The sequence below is a fragment of the Rhinopithecus bieti genome, unplaced genomic scaffold (genome assembly GCF_001698545.2).
Source record: "Rhinopithecus bieti isolate Rb0 unplaced genomic scaffold, ASM169854v2 scaffold_79104, whole genome shotgun sequence".
Lineage (NCBI taxonomy): Eukaryota > Metazoa > Chordata > Mammalia > Primates > Cercopithecidae > Rhinopithecus > Rhinopithecus bieti.
This window is the reverse complement of record NW_016829090.1, coordinates 162,451-183,478: the sequence shown is the minus strand read 5'-3', so window position 1 is coordinate 183,478 and position 21,028 is coordinate 162,451. Positions and strand designations below refer to the sequence as shown.

Genomic DNA, 21,028 nt, shown 5'->3' with positions numbered 1-21,028 from the left:
AATACATAAATTCAGTAAAACTAGAGAAGTAAAATCTGAAACTGTGAGGTCATTTCTCAAGTAAATGAAGAGAATATCAAGAATCTTTCCCAGCACTTTTTTTTTTTTTTTTGACAGAGTCTCACTCCGTCACCCAGGCTGGAGTGCAGTGCCAGTGATCTCAGCTCACTGCAGCCTATGCCTCCCAAGTTCAAGCGATTCTCCTGTCTCAGCCTTCCAAGCTGGGACCACAGGCACACGCCATCATGCCCAGCTAATTTTTTGTATTTTTAGTAGAGATGGAGGGGGTTCTCACCATGTTGCCCAGGCTGGTCTCAAACTCCTGAATAAAGGCAATCCACCTACCTCGGCCTCCCAAAGTGCTAGGATTATAGGTGTGAACCACCACGTCCGGCCAGCATTTCTGATCTATAAATACAACTGTCTTCAACCAACAGTTTACTTCATTTATTGTAATACATTCATAATTCAAAGATGTGATTGCCACTGAAAAGTATTTTTCAGGGGAGGGGTTGCAAAGGGGAAAAAAGTATTTTTCAAAGGAAGTTATTGGCTGGGTGAGGTGGCTGACACCTGTAATCTCAGCACTCTGGGAGACCAAGGCAGGTGGACTGCCTGAGTTTGAGACCAGCTTGGGCAACATGGTGAAGCGCCATGTCCATAAAAGATACAAAAAAATTAGCCAGGCGTAGTGTTGCGTGCCTGCAGTCCCAGCTACTTGGGAGGCTGAGGTGGGAGGATCATGGAGCCCAGGAGGTCAAGGCTGCAGTGAGTTGTGATTGTGCCACTGCACTCCAGCCTGGGTAACACAGTAAAACTTTATCTCGATAAAAAAAGTTATTTGCTGTGAAGAGGGGCAGAATATGCCACACCAAAATATAGCACTTTAGTGTAAGGATTATTTTGAGCTACTTGAAAAACATCAGATGCAAGAAGGGCATCCTGATCTCTTTTCTTCCTGAAAACAGGAAATAAGAACTCCCACATGAAAGATGCCTTCCTTGTACCAGGAGAAAAGAAACATTCTTCAATGGGACATCATAGCTGAGAGAATTCAGTAGAAATAGACCTTGTTAAAATAATTATTATTTTGGTGGGCGCCTGTAACCCCAGCTGTATACACATACACACACACACACACACACGTGTGTATATATATGTATATATATGTATATATATATAATTATTATTTGTAGCATCCACACATAATTTAGTCACTTTTCCACAACTGCCTCTCATTATTCAACTTAATATAAAAGCATTTAGATTTCACCACTTCTCTGGGTGTTCATTTCCTTATGAGGACTCTAAATGATTCAGGGCAGGTGAGCCCCCAAATCGGGGCCTAGCCCAGGAAGTTTCTTGGCTTCACCCAGCAAAGAATTCAAAAGTGAGCTGGCGGTGTTAGAGAGCGACATTTATTGAAGCGGCAGTGCACAGCAGCAGCAGAAGCACTAATCCTTGTGGAGTGGGGCTACCCGGTAGTGTGTGTGCCTAGAGTAGCAGCTCAAAGACAGGTCTGTAGTCATGTTCATATCTACTTGTAATTATATCCAAATTAAGGGGTGAATTATGCAGAAGTTTCTAGGAAAAGAAATGCAGACGTTTCTAGGAAAACAACCCCGGTGGTAGGGTCATTACCAGGAAACGGGTGGCAACTTCTGGGTGTTGCCATGGCAATGGTAAACTGACATGGCACATTGGTGGGCGTGTCTTATGGAAAGCTGTTTCCTCAATCTGGTGCCCTCTTTGAGCCTCGCCTGTGGAATCCCACCTCCTACCTCACCGTGTCATGTAGAACATATAAATTTGTATGCTTTTCTCTTATTTTTTTATTTATGGCAATTATCAGGCTCAGCTAAACCCTCAGGGTAAACTTTTGCATCCCCTTTTCTGAAATAGAAAAATTGGCATTCGTATCAGATAGGTTCATTCTATCTGCGAGATGATAATTTAAATGCTAGCAGATTAATTTTGAGGTCTATAATGGCAAGTGAAACAAAAATCTGGCAAAGTTATGCTGGAGGAGAGGAGAAGGAGCCCTTGGGAGGCTACTACAAAATAATCTTATAATAACATGAAGCTTTTATATGCTTTAGATAGAGAGTGTTGGACCTTACCACCATATAATTGTATGTAAAGAATCTTGAGGCCGGGCGCGGTGGCTTACATCCTAGCACTTTAGGAGGCCGAGGCGGGTGGATCACAAGGTCAGGAAATCGAGACCATCCTGGCTAACACGGTGAAACCCCGTCCCTACTAAAAAAAATACAAAAAATTAGCCGGGCGCGGTGGCGGGCTTCTGTAGTCCCAGCCACTCGGGAGGCTGAGGCAGGAGAATGGCGTGAACCCGGGAGGCGGAGCTTGCAGTGAGCCGAGATCGCGCCACTGCACTCCAGTCTGGGCGACAGAGCAAGACCCGTCTCAAAAAAAAAGAATCTTGGATTTGGCCGGCCGCAGTGGCTCAGGCCTCTAATCCCAGCACTTTGGGAGGCCGAGGCAGGTGGATCACGAGGTCAGGAGATCGAGACCATCCTGGCTAACACGGTGAAACCCCGTCTCTACTAAAAAAAATACAAAAAATTAGCTGGGTGTGATGGCGGGCACCTGTAGTCCCAGCTACTCGGGAGGCTTGAGGCAGGAAGTTTAACAGGCGAAAGAAAAAGAGACGGGTCCTGGAGAAAATGGGTTCCTGCTTCCACAATGAAATGCAGAAGTTGTTGTTGTTGTTGTTGTTGTTGTTGTTTTTGAGATGGAGTCTCACCCTGTTGCCCAGGCTGGAGTGCAATGGTGCGATCTTGGCTCACTGCAACCTCTGCCTCCCGGCTTCAAACTATTCTCCTGCCTCAGCCTCCCTAGTAGCTGGGATTACAAGCGCCTGCCACCACACCCAGCTATTTTTTGTATTTTTAGTAGAGACGGGGTTTCATCATGTTGACCAGGCTGGTCTGCAACTCCTGACCTCGTGATACGCCCGCCTTGGCCTCCCAAAGGGTTGCGGTTACAGGCATAAGCCACCACGCCTGGCTGAAATGCAGAAGGTTTTAAAGATGAGCTTGAGGAGGTGGTGTCTGATTTACATAGGGCATGAAAGATTGATCAGACCAGGTGTGTTATTTGCATAGCACACAAAGAAGCTGGCTGCCCCACCCTAATCTTTTCCTATGCAGATAGGTTTTCTACCTGGCTGGTGCCATGTTGCCTGTTCCTTTACTGTACACGTGGTGACAAAGAAATGGGAAGATGGAGCCACCATGTTGAACACGCCTGGGCCTCAGGTAACCCTTTTCTACTGGCACACCTGTGCAAGTGTCCAGCTTGCTTATCATGGATTACATAGGATTTTGTAAGTTACCCCAGTGACTTCACTATGACAATGTCCCAGTTTAGAGGTGAGCACTGGAAGCTTAGGTCATCCAGTCAGAGAGCAAGTGGCACGAAAGAGTCTTGGTGTTGAGTATCCCTGCCACTCTCCACGCCCTTGTGCTGGGCTGTTAAAGAGCAGTCCCTTGACTCAGAGGCCGTTTCTGCCCTGCAGTGATCATAAAGACTAACTAAATTCAGGCAAAATGTCAAGATAAGGCCTTTAGCTTCATTATAAAATGAAAACTAAAGATACATTGATAGTAATTCTCTGTATAATTTATCTTGCACCTATTACATGAGATATTTCAGAAAATGTTTTGATTTCCTTTATTTCCTAGGAAACAAATTGCTGAGTTCCACCTAAAGGAAGACTTTACTAATGCCAATGTCATGTTAGGAAGATCTTTCTTCATTTCAACTAACAAAGCTCTGGTACACCAGTGAACAAGTTAAATAATGGGATATATAAAACCTCTTCAACTAGAAGTTTGTTTGTTTTTGAGACAAAGTCTCACTTTCACCCAAGCTGGAGTGCAGTGGTGCAATCTCAGCTCACTGTAACCTCCACCTCCTGGGTTCAAGTGATTCTCCTGCCTCCGCCTCCTGAGTAGCTGGGACTACAGGGGTGCACTACCACGCCCAGTTAGTTTTTGTATTTTTAGTAGAAACAGGGTTTTACTATGTTGGCCGTGCTGGTCTCGAACTCCTGACCTCGTGATCTGCCTGCCTCGGCCTCCCAAAGTGCTGGGATTACAGGCGTGAGTCACTGTGCCCAGCCTCAACTAGAAGTTTTAAAATAGTAAATGGAATTGCATGTCTGTGTGACTCTTAAGCCATTTTACCTTCTCGCTCAAAGTGACTCTATCACTGATACCAAATCAATACCCATCATGCATGTTGCCATATGTACTTCTGCCTCATCTCCAGGGAGGTTTAGCTAAAGGGAAATGATGGGGTCAAATCAAGCCGAGGGATGAACTGCAGACAGATGGGAACTGCCCTGGGGATGGGGTCTATGTCCTATTCATTTTTACAGATAAAGACCTGACACATAACACTGATAATAATAAGGGAGGAGACAACCCCTCATATTGTCTTATGCCCAATTTCTGCCTCCAAAGAAAGAAGAAGTAAAAACTAAAAGGCAGAAATGAAATCTACAGGCAGGCCGGGCGCGGTGGCTCAAGCCTGTAATCCCAGCACTTTGGGAGCGCCCGAGGCGGGTGGAATACACGAGGTCCAGAAGATCCGAGACCCTCCCCTGGCTAACCACGGGAAACCCCGTCCTCTACTAAAAAATACAAAAAAACTAGCCGGCGAGGTGGCGGGCCGCCCTGAGTCCGCTAACTCGGAGGCTGAGGCGGGAGAAATGGCCGGGAACCCGGAGGCGGACTTGCCAGTGACCCCGAGATCGCGCCCACTGCACTCCAGCCTTGGGTACATAGCGAGACCGTCTCAAAAAAAAAAAAAAGAAATCTACAGGCAAACAGCCCAGGCCCAGCACCGCACCCTGGGCCTGGTAGTTAAAGATCGACCCCTGACCTAATTGGTTCTGTTATGTATAGATTACAGACATTGTATGGAAATGCACTGTGAAAATCCCTATCTTGTTTTGTTCTGATCTAATTACCGGTGCATGCAGCCCCTAGTCAGGTACCTGCTGCTTGCTCAATCAATCACGACCCTCTCATAGGCACCCTCTTAGAGTTGTGAGCCCTTAAAAGGGACAGGAATTGCTCACTCGTAGAGCTTGGCTCTTGAGACAGAAGTCTTGCCGATGTCCCCGGCCAAATAAACCCCTTCCTTCTTTAACTCGGTGTCTGAGTAGTTTTGTCTGCCACTCATCCTGCTACAATAACACTGACAGATATAGACAGCAGTGATTTGGAGTATCATATGTTCTTCCCTTTCAACCACTGTACACTCTAGAAACAAAGAAATGTTTGTTTAGTAAACACAACTTCTTTATACTCAGAACCTAGGACTTAGTCAATTGACACAATCATCTTCCAATAAATACTACACGTTAAGTTGGTTACTAGGTGCCAAAAAGGTGTAGTGTGGTTGAGGGGTATACCAAGGTTATCTGAAAGAACACACCATCATTGGAGTCATGGCGTTGTGTATGTGGGAGAGGGCAGAGGTGCCTCCAAGAACTCCCTGGGTGGTAGACTGAAAAGGATGGTGGTGCACATGGATGGGTCCCCTGCATGTCACCTCCAAATTAAGCTGTGATGAAGACGTCCCTGCTACGCTGTAACTCACTGTCCGAACCAAGCACCTTAAAATGGGGTTTGAGGAGATGGTGAGAAGTGATAACAGTGTTGCCAGGTGATATCCCAAAGGCAAGCAGAAGAGCTTTTCCAAAGCTGCTATCCTGAGAAGGCCTCACTTCTTGCCTAAGTAGTGCCTACCTCAATACTCGATTTAGAGACTCCAGGAAACCCTCTCTAACCCAAGGCAGGATTAGGTGACCCTGCTATGATCCTGTAGCACCTGTTATTACACTTTGATAGCCTGTTTCAGGTCATGACTCTGGAGACTCATGGCATCAATTCTGTCCTCAACCAGACTCCATCTGTTTCTTAGGGCTGTGGTTATTGTAGCCCCTGTGGCATCCCCATGGAGTAATTAGTGTGGAGCCTCGTGAAGAGTATACACTCAGGTAATTGTGGAATGGATCATGTAGTCTTAACCTTAGAGGATTCATTTGGCCTTGGCCTTGTTTCCACCAGCATTCCACACCAAACACAACACGATGTGCAGAGGCTGAGATTAGGAATGAGTTGGCCAGAATCACAGAAGGTTGGGGTAGGAAGACCATAGTGAGGTTCTTGTGAAAGCTTCTTGATTATAGGTGACCCAACATCTTTGTTTCTGTTGTAGGATCTGGAAAGACATTCCCCTTTCTATTAAGACCATCCAATTCCTACTTCCTTAGATTACATGGCAAGATGAAAGGGAGTGAATTTTCCTTAATGTGTTGGTGTGAAGCCATTGAATCTGATTGCCTTTTTAACACTTGTAGGATAGCAGTACAAGTAGTGTGGAAAAAATTGACTCAATGTTAGCAGTACTTAGTAGTTACTTCAGTGGACTGGGGCTGTCTTTACAATAGGAAGATGTCAGGACTCTAGAAGGTTGGAAAAATTGACAGTAGGTGGATAAGAAGCACAAAAATAGAATGGGGCCAATCAGTGGACACTTCTGTTTTGTAGTTCTGCCCATAGTTGGACCTTTATCCTAAAGGCTAGATGAAAAGTCTGGTTATGTTTGGAAGCTGTTGGATTCCTGTGGCAGGTTGCATGTGTGGGGACAAGACTCTGAGAGGGAGATTGTGGGAAAATTCACATTGGTGCTGTTGGGAATAGCATCTCAGAGGGCAAAGGGAATGTGACTGGGCAGCGGGAGAAGCTGGGCTCTGAGACAGTCACAACAAAGGCCTCAGCCATTCCCACCTAGGGCTTTCTTGCCAGTAACAGGAACTACAGGCATGTGCCAACACACCTGGCCAATTTTTCTTTATTGTAGAGATGGGCTGTCACTATATTGCCCAGCCTGGTGTCAAGACTTGTGGCCTCAATAGTTGTTTCTATTTTAGTTTCATCTTGTAAGTGGTATCATGGAGTATTTGGCCTTTCTTATTTGGCTTATCTCATTTTGTATAATGTCCTTTGGGTTCATCCATGTTGTCATAAATGGATAGATTTTCTTCTATTTTAAGGTGAAGGATATTCCATTACATATGGATATACCACATTTTCTTTTTCCATTCACTCATCATGGATGTGTAGTTTGCTTGCATGCCATGGCTACTGTGAATACAGCTGCACTGAACCTGAGTGCAAACATCCTTCAAGATTGATTTCAATTCCTTCTGATATACCCAGAAGTGGGATTGCTGGATCATATGGTAGTTCTAACTTTTTGAGAAACTTTTTTTTTTTTTTGAGACGGAGTCTCGCTCTGTCGCCCGGGCTGGAGTGCAGTGACCGGATCTCAGCTCACTGCAAGCTCCGCCTCCCGGGTTTACGCCATTCTCCTGCCTCAGCCTCCCGAGTAGCTGGGACTACAGGCGCCCGCCACCTCGCCCGGCTAGTTTTTTGTATTTTTTAGTAGAGACGGGGTTTCACCGTGTTAGCCAGGATGGTCTCGATCTCCTGACCTCGTGATCCACCCGTCTCGGCCTCCCAAAGTGCTGGGATTACAGGCTTGAGCCACCGCGCCCGGCCAGAGAAACTTCTATATTGTTTTCCACAGTGCTCACACCACTTTACTTTCCCATCAACAGTGCCCAAGGGCTCTTTCCTCACGTCCTAACCAACATTTGTAATCTTCTGGGTTTTCTTTCTTTCCGGTTTTTTTTTTTTGAGACAGTCTTGCTCTGTCGCCTAGGCTGGAGTGCAGTGGCGCGATCTCGGCTCACTGAAACCTTCGCCTCCCGGATTCACACCATTCCCCTGCCTCAGCCTCCTGAGTACCTGGGACTACAGGCGCCCGCCACCACGCCCAGCTAATTTTATGTAGTCTTAGTAGAGATGGGGTTTCACCGTGTTAGCCAGGATGGTCTCAATCTGATCTCGTGATCCACCTGCCTCGGCCTCCCAAAGTGCTGGGATTACAGGCGTGAGCCACCGTACCCGGCCTGGATTTTTTTTTTAAAACAGTCATCCTAACAGGTGTGAGGTGATATTTCCTTACTATTTTGATTTGCATTTGCCTAGTGATTACTGCTTTTGAGCACCTCTGAATATACCTACTGGTCATTCTTCTTAGGAATCAATGTCTATTCAGTTCTTTGCCTTTTTTTTTTTTTTTTTTTTTTTGAGACGGAGTCTCGCTCTGTCACCCAAGCTGGAGTCCAGTGGTGCGATCTCAGCTCACTGCAACCTCTGCCTCCTGGGTTCATGCCATTCTCCTGCCTCAGCCTCCTAAGTATCTGCGACTACGAGGCGCATGCTACCATGCCCGGCTAATTTTTGTATTCTTAGTAAAGATGAGGTTTCATTATAATGTTCAGGCTGGTCTCGAACTCCTAACCTCAGGTGACCCACCCGCCTCAGCCTCCCAAAGTTCTGGGATTACAGGTGTTAAGGCACCACACCCAACTCTTTGCCTATTTTTTAAATTTTATTTTTTGAGACAGGGTCTTGGTCTGTTTCCTAGGCTGGAGTGCAGTGGTGCAATCATGGCTCTCACTGCAGCCTCGAACTCCTGGCCCTTTGCCTATTTTTGTAATAAATGGGATATCTGGTTGTTTGCTATTGAGTTGTAGGAGTTTATTATATTTTGTAGATATTAACCCATGATTAAATTTATGGTTTGCAAACATTTTCTCCCTATGTATTGCCTTTTCGTTTTGTTGATGTTTCCTTTGCTGAGAAGAAGCTTTTCGGTTTGATGCAATCCCACTTGTCTATTTGTGCTTTTGTTACCTGTGCCCTCAATGTCAAATCCAAGAAGCCACTGCTAAGGCCAATGTCAAGTAGTCTTTTCCCTGTTTTATCCTACAAGTTTTACAGTTTCAGATTTTAGTTTAAGTCCTTAAGCCATTTTGAGTGCATTTTTGTGTATGGTGTAAGATAAGGGACCAACTGTATTCTTTTGCATGTGCATATTCGAAGACAATTGTAGTTGCTACCACTGAAGGATATACTAGTACATCAAGTGGTTACAAGCCAGGGATGCTGCAGAATACACTACAATGCACAGAATCGAACCCTACCACTTAGAATTATTCAATCCCTAAAATAAATGAGTCCAAGGTTGACGAAACTGCTGTAAACGAGAGAAAAGTGCTAGATGGAGACATGGGATCAAGGGAGGATTTTATTTTTTTCAGAGACAGGGTCTCACTCTGTTGCCCAGGCTGGAGTGCAGCGGCGCCATCATAGCTCACTGTAACCTCAAACTTCTGGGCTCAAGTGGTCCTCCCGCCTTGGCCTACAAAAGTGCTGGGATTACAGGCATGAGTCACTGTGCGTGGCCTCAGGATTTTTTTTTTTCTTTTAAAGGAGACTTGAGCTTGTTTAAATGCTGCTGGATCGGGAAATGGGCCACTTTATATACTGTAAGAGAATGGGTAAATTGGTAGACTCTTTTGGAGGCTAATTTGGTAGAATCTGTCAAACTTAACATATGTAATTCCATTATGAGGGAACTATTCTATTGAAATACTTGCATACGTACATTTAAGATATTTGCTCAAGGCTGGGTGAGGTGGCTCACACCTGTAATCCCAGCACTCTGTGAGGTTGATGCGGGCAGGTCACGAGGTCAAGAGATCGAGACCATTCTGGCCAACATGGTGAAACCCCGTCTCTACTAAAAGTACAAAAAATTAGCCGGGTGTGGTGGCAGGTGCATGTAGTCCCAGCTACTTGGGAGGCTGAGGTAGGAGAATGGCGTGAACCGGGAGACGGAGCTTGCAGTGAGCTGAGATTGCGCCACTGCACTCCAGCCTGGGCAACAAGAGCGAGACTCTGTCTCAAAAAAAAAAAACAAAAAAAAAAAAAAAAAAAAAACAAAAAAAAAACCCAAAGATATTTACTAAAAGATTTTTATTTTCAGTCTTCTTTGTAGGAATGAGAAATGGGAAACAATTGCATTCTGATAAATAGACTATGGTTAAACGAATCATGGCATATTCAAACCAAGGAATTTTGTAGCCATTTGAAGCGTGTAGTGAGCAGTAAGATTGCCAATATATGGTGAGTGAAATGAAGTCACAGAACAGTATTACTAGTGTTTATCAGTTATGTAAAGCTAACCAAAAACCCCACGTTAACATGTGTGTGTCTGCTAATACATTTTCATCAGGATCTGGAGCACTGTATCAAAGCATCATAAGTAGACTCCCTTTTCACTTTTTATTCCCCAATGGCTCAGAACTGTGAACTCTTTATGGGCATGTATTTTATAATTTTAAAATAATTGGTTTTTTTTTTTGGCAGGGTTTGGGGGAGCAGGGTCTTGCTCTGTTGCCCAGGCTGGAGTGCAGTGGCATTAATTTCTCCTCACTGCAACCTCCGCCTCCCAGGTTCAAGTGATTCTCTTGCCTCAGCCTCCCAAGTAGCTGGGATTACAAGTGTGTCACCATGCCCAGCTACTTTTGTATTTTTGGTAAAGATGGGGTTTCACCATGTTGGCCAGGCTGGTCTTGAACTCTTGACCTCAAGTAATCCACCCACCTCGACCTCCCAAAGTGTTGACATTACAGGCAGGAGTGACCGTGCCCAGCCTAAAACAATTTTTAAATACTGGGGCAACCTCACAATAGAAAGGAAGAGTTTGAAGACATGAATGACATGGGATACAGGAGGAGGAAGCTCCCTGAGGATTAGATGATGGTGACAGCAGTAGCATCAGGAGCAGGTAACACTCCTGCTGAGTGTTGAGATGTGCCACACCCTGCTCTAAATGCTTTATGCATATCAAGTCCCCTCATTCTTACTAGAAGTCTGGGAGACAGATATGATTAGTTAAGGACTGGGAGGCACAGAGAGGTGGAGCAACTCCACAGCTAGCAAAGCTGGAACTCAAAGCCAGGCTGTCTGGATGCAGGGCCAGTGCTCCAGCCACTGCCCCCTACTGCTGGCTGATGGTGGGGTCCAGAACGCAGGTGATGGACTGGCCTGAGAGGAGGAGAGAAAGCTCATTAAACTTCTGGATCAGTTTGTTGCTGCATTAACACTTTCCCCAAACGTAAAAGCTCAAAACCACCACCATTGATTACCTCATGGTGGTGTAGGTCAGAAGCCTGAGCAGGCTCAACTGGGCTCTTGACCTTGCATCTCACAAGCCCCAATCCAAGGTGTCAGCAGAGGTGGGCTTCCATCTAGAGGCTCTGGGGAAGAATATGCATCCAGAATCATTGAGGGTGGCAGAATTCAGATCTTTTCAGCTGTAGGACTGACAGCTCCATTTCCTTGCTGGCTGTGAGTCAGGAATCTTTGATAAGAGTTTGCTGCCTCCCTCACCATGTGGCCCCTTCAACTCTAAAACCAGTAATGATGTGTGGAATCTTTCACAGTCTTGGATTCTCTGACCTTCTCTTTGGTTATCAGCCAGGGACAACTCAAGTTCCCAAGGGTTCTCATGATTTGGTTAGGAACACCCAGATGGTCTCCCTTTCCTTGTACTGGTAACACAATCTAGTCACAGGAGTAAAGTGCATCCTATTAACAGTCCTGAAGATTAGTGGGAGAAATCATGATGCCATTTTAGCCTGGGTAATTTAAAAAGAAAAGACACTTGCTTGGCTCAAGGTTCTGCAAACAGTACAAGAAGTGTGGTGCTGGCATATTTTTCTGGTGAGGCCTCAAGAAGTTTATAGTCACGGTGGAAGGCAATGAGGAAGCCAGCATATCACATGGTAACAGCGACAGCCAAAGCAAAAGGGGGGGGGGGGGGCCACTCACACTTAAGCAACTAGATCTGGTGTGAACTCATCACCAAGGGGATGGCACTAAGCCATTCATGAGGGATCCACCCCCATGATCCAGACACCTCCCACCAGGCCTTATCTCCAACACTGGGGATTACATTTCGTCAAGAGATTTGGAGGGGACAAACATCCAAACCATACCAGTAGGATGTCTGACATTAATTATACAATGCCTTAGTGAAGGGAGGTTTGAGGGCTTACTTTGTCTCCCTGGAAAGAAATGGAAAATGTATACCTGAAAGAGATGTCTGAAAAAGAAAGTTTAAGTGGGTGACAAGCACACTTTTGGTTTGCTAGTGAGCTTTTTGAGCTCAGTTCTCATTTGAGTTTGGAGATGGATTTGTAAGGGCTCTGGGATTTCTCCCCTGTAGTCTGTCTATAGGAGCAAAGAGGAAGATTTTGATTGACGCTTCTTTGGGGAAAGCTTGGACAAAAGCATCACAGATCAGGGGAGATGACAGGCCAAAGTGATGTTCCTTGGAATCTAGGCTAGAAACAGAGGAGAAAAAAACAGAGTGAGGGGAAAGGGACAATTCACTTGCAAGGGCTGCAGGGGTGGACGGCTGGATTCTAGTTAAAGCAGGAAGTGGAAGAAGGCTTCAGTAAGAGGCTAGAGCTCTAGAGCACAGGTTCTCCAAGTGGGGTCCCCAAATCAACAGTGTCAACATCACTTGTTAGCAAAGCAGATTCCCAGGTTCACCTCAGACCTAGGGAATGGAAAATTCTGGAAGTTTGTGAGTTGAGCACAGGAATCTGCATTGTAAGCAGGCTACTGATTTGGATGTCTTGGAGGTTTGAGAATCATTGATGCAGCATCTTTCGTGTTGTATAAGAATGCTTTTATCATGAATGGGATTGCAGAGGGACAGTAGCCAATTCCTGGAAGAAGAGGACCGGCTGTACCTGGGTGGGAAATGCTGAGAATATGGCAGAGGACAGATGGCCTGTGTTCTGCGTGCTGAGGAATGATGACAAGGATAACTGTAAGGCAAGGCTGAATGCACTGGCCTTACAGTTTTCAGAAATAATAAGTCCTGGCCATTCCAATCTCAACCGATTGTTTTCCTGAGGTGGTATTCCAAGGCCACGAACAGGAGCACTGACTGATGAGACTTGAAGAAGGGTCAGTCTGGGCCTGGCTTGGCTGTTCCTTAAAGAGATGCAATCTAAACTCCATGAAAAGTCACAGAAAATGGGAGTGAGTTTCTGGGACCCTGACTGAGTGCCTAAAGCAGCAAGAGTCCAGTGTTGGCCACAGAGGAACACACTTGCCTATGAGCAAGATCCAACTTCACTTTGGCTCAGCAAAGGACAGACTTCCTCTTCTCCAGCTGCAGACACACCCTGGCCCCCTGAGATGCCTCTACTGTGGCCTACTCTCAGCTACAAGAGCACAGATGGGCTGTGGTCAGGCAACAGGAAGAGGAAGAAAGGGAGGGATGGATTTTGGGATGTGGGTACCTGACCTAGTAAAGAAATCCCCCTATATTCCTAAACCTTTTCTGAGTCACTCTGTGAAAATCATGGGACTCTGGCAGTAGAAAGCAAGTTAAGTAGAATGCTAGCCACACAAGATTTTTTATTGTTATTTTAAGAACTCCCTAGCCCCCAAATCAATAAATCATGTCAGATGAATATAAATGTATACTTTTAGCCAAGCAGTGGCTCTCACCTGTTATCCCAATGCTTTGGGAGGCCAAGGTGGAAGGATCACATGAGGCCAGGTGTTCAATTCCACACTGTGGAGGGCACAAGCTGTGGGAGGGCCTGGAAGAAACGCCTCAAAGATTCTCCCAGTCCTGCCACCCTGTGGGAGGTATTTCAAATGAATCGTAAACTCATGTGACCAGCAGGGAGGACAACACCGAAGAAACTGTCCTGCCTAAAATCAGCCGCTGTCCAGAGCTAGCACTTGGAAGGAGCTATTCCCTCTCCTGGGGTCACATCTTCACTGGAAGGCGGGTGGGAGCTCACTGCTGTGACCCACGTATCCTCCTCTCTGTGTCTCTATCCTGCTACTTTCTCTGACTGCATCTTCCTCTGTTCCTTGGCCACAGTGTTTTGATTCTTGAGAAGAGAACGTTGAACAAGTCACATCCTTGTCACTCTGACTCGGAACTCTCATTTGACTTGGAAGATGTGTGCTTCCGTTTTTTTCTTCTTTTTCTTTTCTTTCTTCCTTTTCTTACGCTTTTCTTTCCTCTTCTTTTTCTTGTGTTTCTCTTTACCTTCAGAGGAACTGGAGCTGCTCCCATCTTCATCTGAGGTAGAATCCTCCAGTAACTGTTTTAACTGCTGTATCCTAAACATTCAAGATTGATCAAACAGTGAGTTTTTGCTTTAATTGAAAAGTTTCTTAAGTATGTCATTCAAAAGCAGTATGGAAGGAACATGAATAACCACATCACAAAGACAGTCATTATTTTATTTTACCTGTTTTCTCCATTCTTCTCCACCTGAATGCTTATTTTTATGTGACTGTAACCAGTGTACAAGCCATTTTTGTATTCTTTTCCTTGTCCTAGTCATTTCTGTAGGTTTCCACAGTACTTACAATTACAATTTCTAACAGACACACACTTTACTAAACGAGTCCCCCAACTGCTCAGTTTCCTAATAGATAATCTACATCCTCAACAATCATAATTTAATGTAACCAGTTTGAGAAAACAAACTTTCCCAATTTTTCACTCTCTAATCTTGTCTAGGTATAATTTTTAACAAAAGCTCAGATCCTTAAAGACGCTGGAGGAGATAAACTGAATTACATGAAAGTACCAATTGTACCATGCCAGTAGACAGCACAACATGGGTTGCTAATATCAACCGCAGTGGTCAGAGAGCTGGACCAAGCCTACAGCTTTAAGCCAACCCAAGCAGGAAGAGGCTGGCCTGCTCATTCCCCAACACTGGTCTTGTCAGCCACGACTCCTACCCAATAAACATTTCACAAATGAATTACCATGTTTACTGTATCACTCTCCTACTGCTAGAATTTTTTTTTCCAACTTTGTAGAATTTAAAACTTCTAAGTAGATATCATCAACAGGACAATCTCACCTTACATCCTTTTCATATTGTTTATTGTCTTGTATGATGTCATACATGAAATCCTCATGTGCCTTTAGGGACAGAGAAGGTTAAGGTTTGGTTAGGCTTCATGGACCACAAGTTAAATAAAATGAAACCCCTATGTTACAAAAAACAGTTTTTTTTCTTTTTTTACTGTTTCATGTAGCCGTATGCTCAACATCTTTCAATCCTTTTAAGGGTCGCATTACTAATAACTCACTAAGGCTATAAAAAGGATTTCCTAATGAGAAAATACACGAAATAATATTCTTCATGAGGAAATACCTGCATAAACTGGAAAAGAGTCATACTATAAAACAGTACTCAAGTTTAGAAATACTGAGGTAATTCTCTTTGTTCTATTGGGTTTGATGACCAAAAGTTACTATAAGCAAAACAAAGGAGTTGCTCAATGATACATAGGAATGATCATTTATAAGTACTCAAAAATACATGTTACAGGTCGGGCACAGTGGCTCGCACCTGTAATCCCAGCACTTTGGGAGACCGAGGGAGGTGGATCACGAGGTCAGGAGATCGAGACACCATCCTGGCTAACACGGTGAAACCCCGCCTCTACTAAAAATACAAAAAATTAGCCGGGTGTGGTGCCTGGCGACTGTAGTCCTAGGTACTCGGGAGACTGAGGCAGGAGAATGGTGTGAACCCGGGAGGCAGAGGTTTCAGTGAGCCAAGATTGTGCCTCTGAACTCCAGCCTGGGCGACAGAGGAAGACTCTGTCTCAAAAAAAAAAAACATACCCCAAAGAAGTCTGGAAATATACACATCAAGCTATTTGCTGCAAACCCACTCTCAGAAGGAAGTCAAGATTGGACTTGGTGGTAAAAGCCTTACTATGAGGTCTTCATTTTGCTTAATAAGGCAAATAAACTGTATTCTTATATTCTATAATTGAAAAATGACTTAAAATTCACAATTATGGGCCGGGCTCGGTGGCTCATGCCTGTAATCCCAGCACTTTGGGAGGCCAAGGCGGGTGGATCACAAGGTCAGCAGTTCGAGACCAGCCTGACCAACATGGTGAAATCCCATCTCTACTAAAAATACAAAAATTAGCTGGGTGTGGTGGCAGGCACCTGTAATCCCAGCTACTTGGGAGGCTGAGGCAGGAGTTGCTTGAAACCGAAAGGCGGAGGTTGCAGTAAGCCAAGATTGCACCACTGCACTCTAGCCTAGGCAACAAGAGCAAAACTCTGTTTCAAAAAATGAAATAAAATAAAAATTAAAAAATTCACAATTATGAACATTATGCTTATAGAGTTGTATAAATTGATGTTCTGTTACATCCTTAGGGTAAATTCTTAGAAATTGAATTTCTGAGTCAAAAAGAAGTATGCTAAATTTTTTAGATTTATCAACCAGCTTTGTTTCATACTATCTGTAAAAACTGACATTTCACCTAAAAGAGTTTGATCTAGAATAATTATTTTTCAGATTAAGACAAAAACACAAAACTTTAAATGCCTTAAAATGTTAAAAGAACGTCTGTTAACTTCAGTTTCATATATAGCTGGCCCTGTATCCTGAAGAGTTACATGTCCACAGATTCAACCAAGGATCGAAAATATTTGAAAAAAAAAAGGACAGTTTTGTCTGTACTGCACATGTTCAGACTCTTTTTTCTTGTCATTATTCCCTAAACAATACAGTATAACAACAATTTACTTTTTATTCAGTATTATAGGTAATCTAGAGATGATTAAAGTATACAGGAATGTGTGCACAGCTTATATGCTATTTTATTTATTTTATTTGACAAAATCTCACTCTGACACCCAGGCTGGAGTGCAGTGGCATGATCTTGGCTCACTGCAACCTCCGCCTCCCATGTTCAAGTGATTCTCATGCCTCAGCCTCCCAAGTAGCTGGGATGGCAGGCATGTGCTACCATGCCTGGTTGATTTTTGTATTTTTATTTTTTTGAGACAGAGTCATACTCTGTCGCCTAGGCTGCAGTGCAGTGGCGTGATCTCAGCTCACTGCAACCTCCACCTCCTAGATTCAAGCGATTCTCCTGCCTCAGTCATCCAAGTAGCTGGGATTACAGGTGCCCACCACCGCACCCAGCTAATTTTGGTATTTTCAGTAGAGACGGGGTTTCACCGTGTTGGCTAGGCTGGTCTTGAACTCCTGACCTCAGGTGATCTGCCCACCTCAGACTCCCAAAGTGCTGACATTACAGGCGTGAGCCACTGTGCCCAGCCTAATTTTGTATATTTAGTAGAGCTGGGGTTTCACCATGTTGGTCAGGCTAGTCTCGAACTCCTGACCTCAGGTGATCTACCTGCCTAGGCCTCCCAAACTGCTGGAATTACAGGCGTGAGCCACTGCACCCAGCCTATACCATTTTATATGAGGGACTTTGAGCACCTGCGGATTTTGGTATCCCAGGGGATACTGGGATCTAATTCCTCATGGATACCAAGGGACAACTGTATGTTGATCACTCCAGTAGATCCACAAGGCAGCATATTTCAATTGGCAGAAGTGGTTACTGAACAGTGAATTAACACCTCTGGGAGGTGACTCTATGTTAAAGTGGGGAATGATAGATAGATCATGCTAATAATAGATCTGTCTGTCATTTAAGAGGAAATATACACAATTCTAGCTTGTAATAGACAGACATCTACTCTTTAAAGGCTGGGAAACTAGGCCAGACGCAGAGGCTCACGCCTGTAATCCCAGAACTTTGGGAGGCCGAGGCGGGTGGATCACGGGGTCAGGAGATAGAGACCGTGGTGAAACCCCGCCTCTACTAAAAATACAAAAAATTAGCCGGGCGCGGTGGTGGGTGCCTGTAGTCCCAGCTACTCAGGAGGCTGAGGCAGGAGAATGGCGTGAACCTGGGAGGTGGAGCTTGCAGTGAGCCGAGATCGCGCCACTGCACTCCAGCCTGGGCGACAGAGCAAGACTCCATCTCAAAAAAAAAAAAAAAAAAAAAAAAAAAAAAAAAAAAAAAAAAAAGGCGGGAAACGAAAATTCTGATTTTAGTTATGAGACATGACTTTTTATATAATAAATTTTAAAAAGGGGAGTTGAATAGGGAGCAAAGTCTTCTTCAGAAAAGAATCACTGACCCAATGTACAAGCAAAGAACACTTTTATAAATGTTAGTTTTTTCTTGAAGAGCTAAATTTGTCTCACAAATGCAATTTGTCTCACAAATGGTTAACAGCAGATATCTTGGCCAAAAGGCTTCTGGGAATGTACTTTATGTGAACATTCAGTTTGCTGGTGACTATCGGATTAATTAAGATTCACCATCTCTGATTCAGGTAAAATGACATTGTATGGTTTTACTTACTACTCTGAACTGTTCTAACTTTTGGTTGTCTTTGATAAAGAAAGGGCATTCTTTGCAGCCTGTTTGGTGACCATACCGTTTGCAATGTCAACCTAAAAGCAAAGCAAAGGGGAAATATTTCTGCAAGATAAGAGTGTTTCACCTAAGTGAGATAAAGAATCAGTAGACTATATTAAAGTTTTTATTCATTAAACTCCAATTCTAAAAGAAAATGCAATCATGGATGAACCGTGTAAGGTCCCAGAAAAGACAGGTAAACTAATTGCTTACCCAAGCATCCTTTAATCTTGTTGCTTTAGGAATTAATTTTCCAACACCAAGAAATTAAGAAGCAATCCAATGAAAAGTACTGCAAAAGGTGAATTTTTTTTTAGTGTGTCTCACTGTATTTTTCAAAGTATGTATCTTCTATTAATCAAGTGGCTCTGAATCTCATTTATAAATTTAGTCACTAGAACAAATAGCTTCTTTCTCAGGTTGAGTCGACCTCTGTTAATGTCATCAGAACCCTACTGCAACTTTACTTGCAGAAGAGGGAAACTGTCCTATTTAAAGAGGTTAACTATTAGAAGCAACAGAAGGTCCTGATGAGGAACTGGGAGGATAATAACAAGAGAATGTATATACATGCTCCAAGGCAACAAATTCCAGTCTTCATGGAATTTCAGTGAGTGGACCTGGCATCAGGCATTGACATCTGAGAAAAAGGAAGTGGTGAGCAAAGCAAGAATGGATGAGATCCTTGTTACTTCTCTCACCTGTGCATATTCTCTCAGCACCAACTGGATGTGGTGTAAATCAGGACATCGTATGGGAATGGTGAATAAGACCCTGTGTTTGAGTATTAAGCAATTCTAAGCAACTTGGCCAGGAAGCATGAAGAGGGATTTAAGTAAGTTCAGCCAAGTTTTGCTCTATGCTGGCAACTACAGAACACACATAGTGACAGGGCAAGAAAAGTTTTCCCTTTTATTTTATTTGAGGATTGAATGCAGGAATAAAGTTTGTGGATTTTTTTTTCTTTTTTTTTAATTTTTTGAGACGGAGTCTTGCTCTGTTGCCCAGGCTGGAGTGTAGTGGCGCGATCTCGGCTCACTGCAATCTCCTCCTCCTGGGTTCAAGCAATTCTCCTGCCTCAGCCTCCTGAGTAGCTGGGATTATAGATGCATGCCACCACACCCGGCTAATTTTTTATATTTTTGGTAGAGACAGGGTTTCGTCATGTTGGCCAGGCTGGTCTCGAACTCCTGACCTTGTGATCAGCCCGCCTCAGCCTTCCAAAGTGCTGGGATTACAGGTGTGAGCCACCGTGCCAGGCCTAAGTTTGTGGATTTCTATTGATAGCCTGTGAGGTATCCCTATCCTTATCTCCCTCACCATTTAAAGTTTGGGGAAGAAGGACTACACTCTTTCAAACTAATATCTGCCTTTATGGCAAAGCTGAAAGGATGTGAAATGCCATGGAACAAGGATTGATGTATAGATATCCAGAAGATACCATTTCTGCTCAAAGTCCTTTTATTATGGAAAGATGATCCCAGCTATTCAAAGTGTGGTCCGTGGACCAGCAAATTCAACAATATGAGGAAGGTTGTTAGAAAAGCAGGGTATAGGACCCAACCCAGAAATATTGAATATCCAGTATTCAGTATTTTGGATATTCAAATACTGGATATTCAGTAATTCTGGGTTGGGCCTGATACAGACACATAACCTGAATTTTAAAATATTTACTGCTTATTTGTAGAAATATCAAAGTGGGAGAACCACTTTTCTAATTAACACTAAAATTGGTAAAATCAAAAACGTGTGCATAGGTTTGTAATTACCTTAACAGTAATTACATTATATGCAAATGGATTAAACACTTCAGTCAAAAGGCAGAGATTTATAGAATGTATAAAAATGTTATCCACCAGGTGCAGTGGCTCATGCCTGTAATCCTAACACTTTGGGAGGTCAAGGCAGGAGGACTGCTTGAGCCCAGGAGTTTGCAAATAGCCTAGGCAACAAGGTGAGATCCCGTCTCTACAAAAATTTTTTTAAAATTAGCCAGGCATGGTGGCCGGTGCCTGTGGTTCCAGCTACTCAGAAGGCTGAGGTGGGAGGATTGCTTGAGCCTGGGAGGTCCAGGCTGTAGTGCGCTGTGATTGTGCCACTGCACTCCACTCTGGGCAGCAGAGAGGCCCTGTCTCAAAAAAAAAAAAAAAAAAAAAAGGAAAATGCTATCCAAGCACCAGATATAAGTGACACACTGTAGATTTAAAGACACAATTAGGTTGGCAGTAAAAGGATGGAATGGGAATATATGATGCAGTTACCCAAAGGGAACTAAAGCTGCTCCAATAATTTCAGACAAAATACACCATAAGACAAAAACTGTTAAGAGAGACAAAGAAGGACATTTTGTATTGATAAAAGGGTCAATCCATCAAGAAGATACAACATTTATAAGTATGTATGTAACCTAGCAAAAGAGGGCCAGATAGTTAAGACGCAAACTGACAGAATTGAAGGGGAAAACAGAACAATGTAACAATAGGCCGGTTACGGTGGCTCACACCTGTAATCCCAGGACTTTGGGAGGATGAGTCCCACGGATCACGAGTTCAGGAGATGGAGACCCATCCTGGCTAACACGATGAAACCCTGTCTCTATTAAAAGTACACACGGCCGGGCGCGGTGGCTCAAGCCTGTAATCCCAGCACTTTGGGAGGCCGAGACGGGCGGATCACGAGGTCAGGAGATCGAGACCATCCTGGCTAACACTGTGAAACCCCGTCTCTACTAAAAAATACAAAAAACTAGCCGGGCG

At 44.0% G+C, this 21,028-nt stretch overlaps 1 pseudogene across 1 annotated transcript in view; it reads right to left on the bottom strand.

The window, feature by feature from the left end:
• Positions 1-12,634: 12,634 nt before the first annotated feature.
• The window catches only part of LOC108523891 (retinitis pigmentosa 9 protein-like), a 34,646-nt pseudogene continuing 26,252 nt past the window's right edge, over positions 12,635-21,028 (bottom strand). The window contains exons 4-6 of the transcript XR_001883921.1: positions 18,213-18,304; positions 14,873-14,934; positions 12,635-14,114 (exon numbers count right to left, since the gene is read on the bottom strand). The product of XR_001883921.1 is annotated as a retinitis pigmentosa 9 protein-like (transcript). The remainder of the gene's footprint in view (positions 14,115-14,872; positions 14,935-18,212; positions 18,305-21,028) is intronic.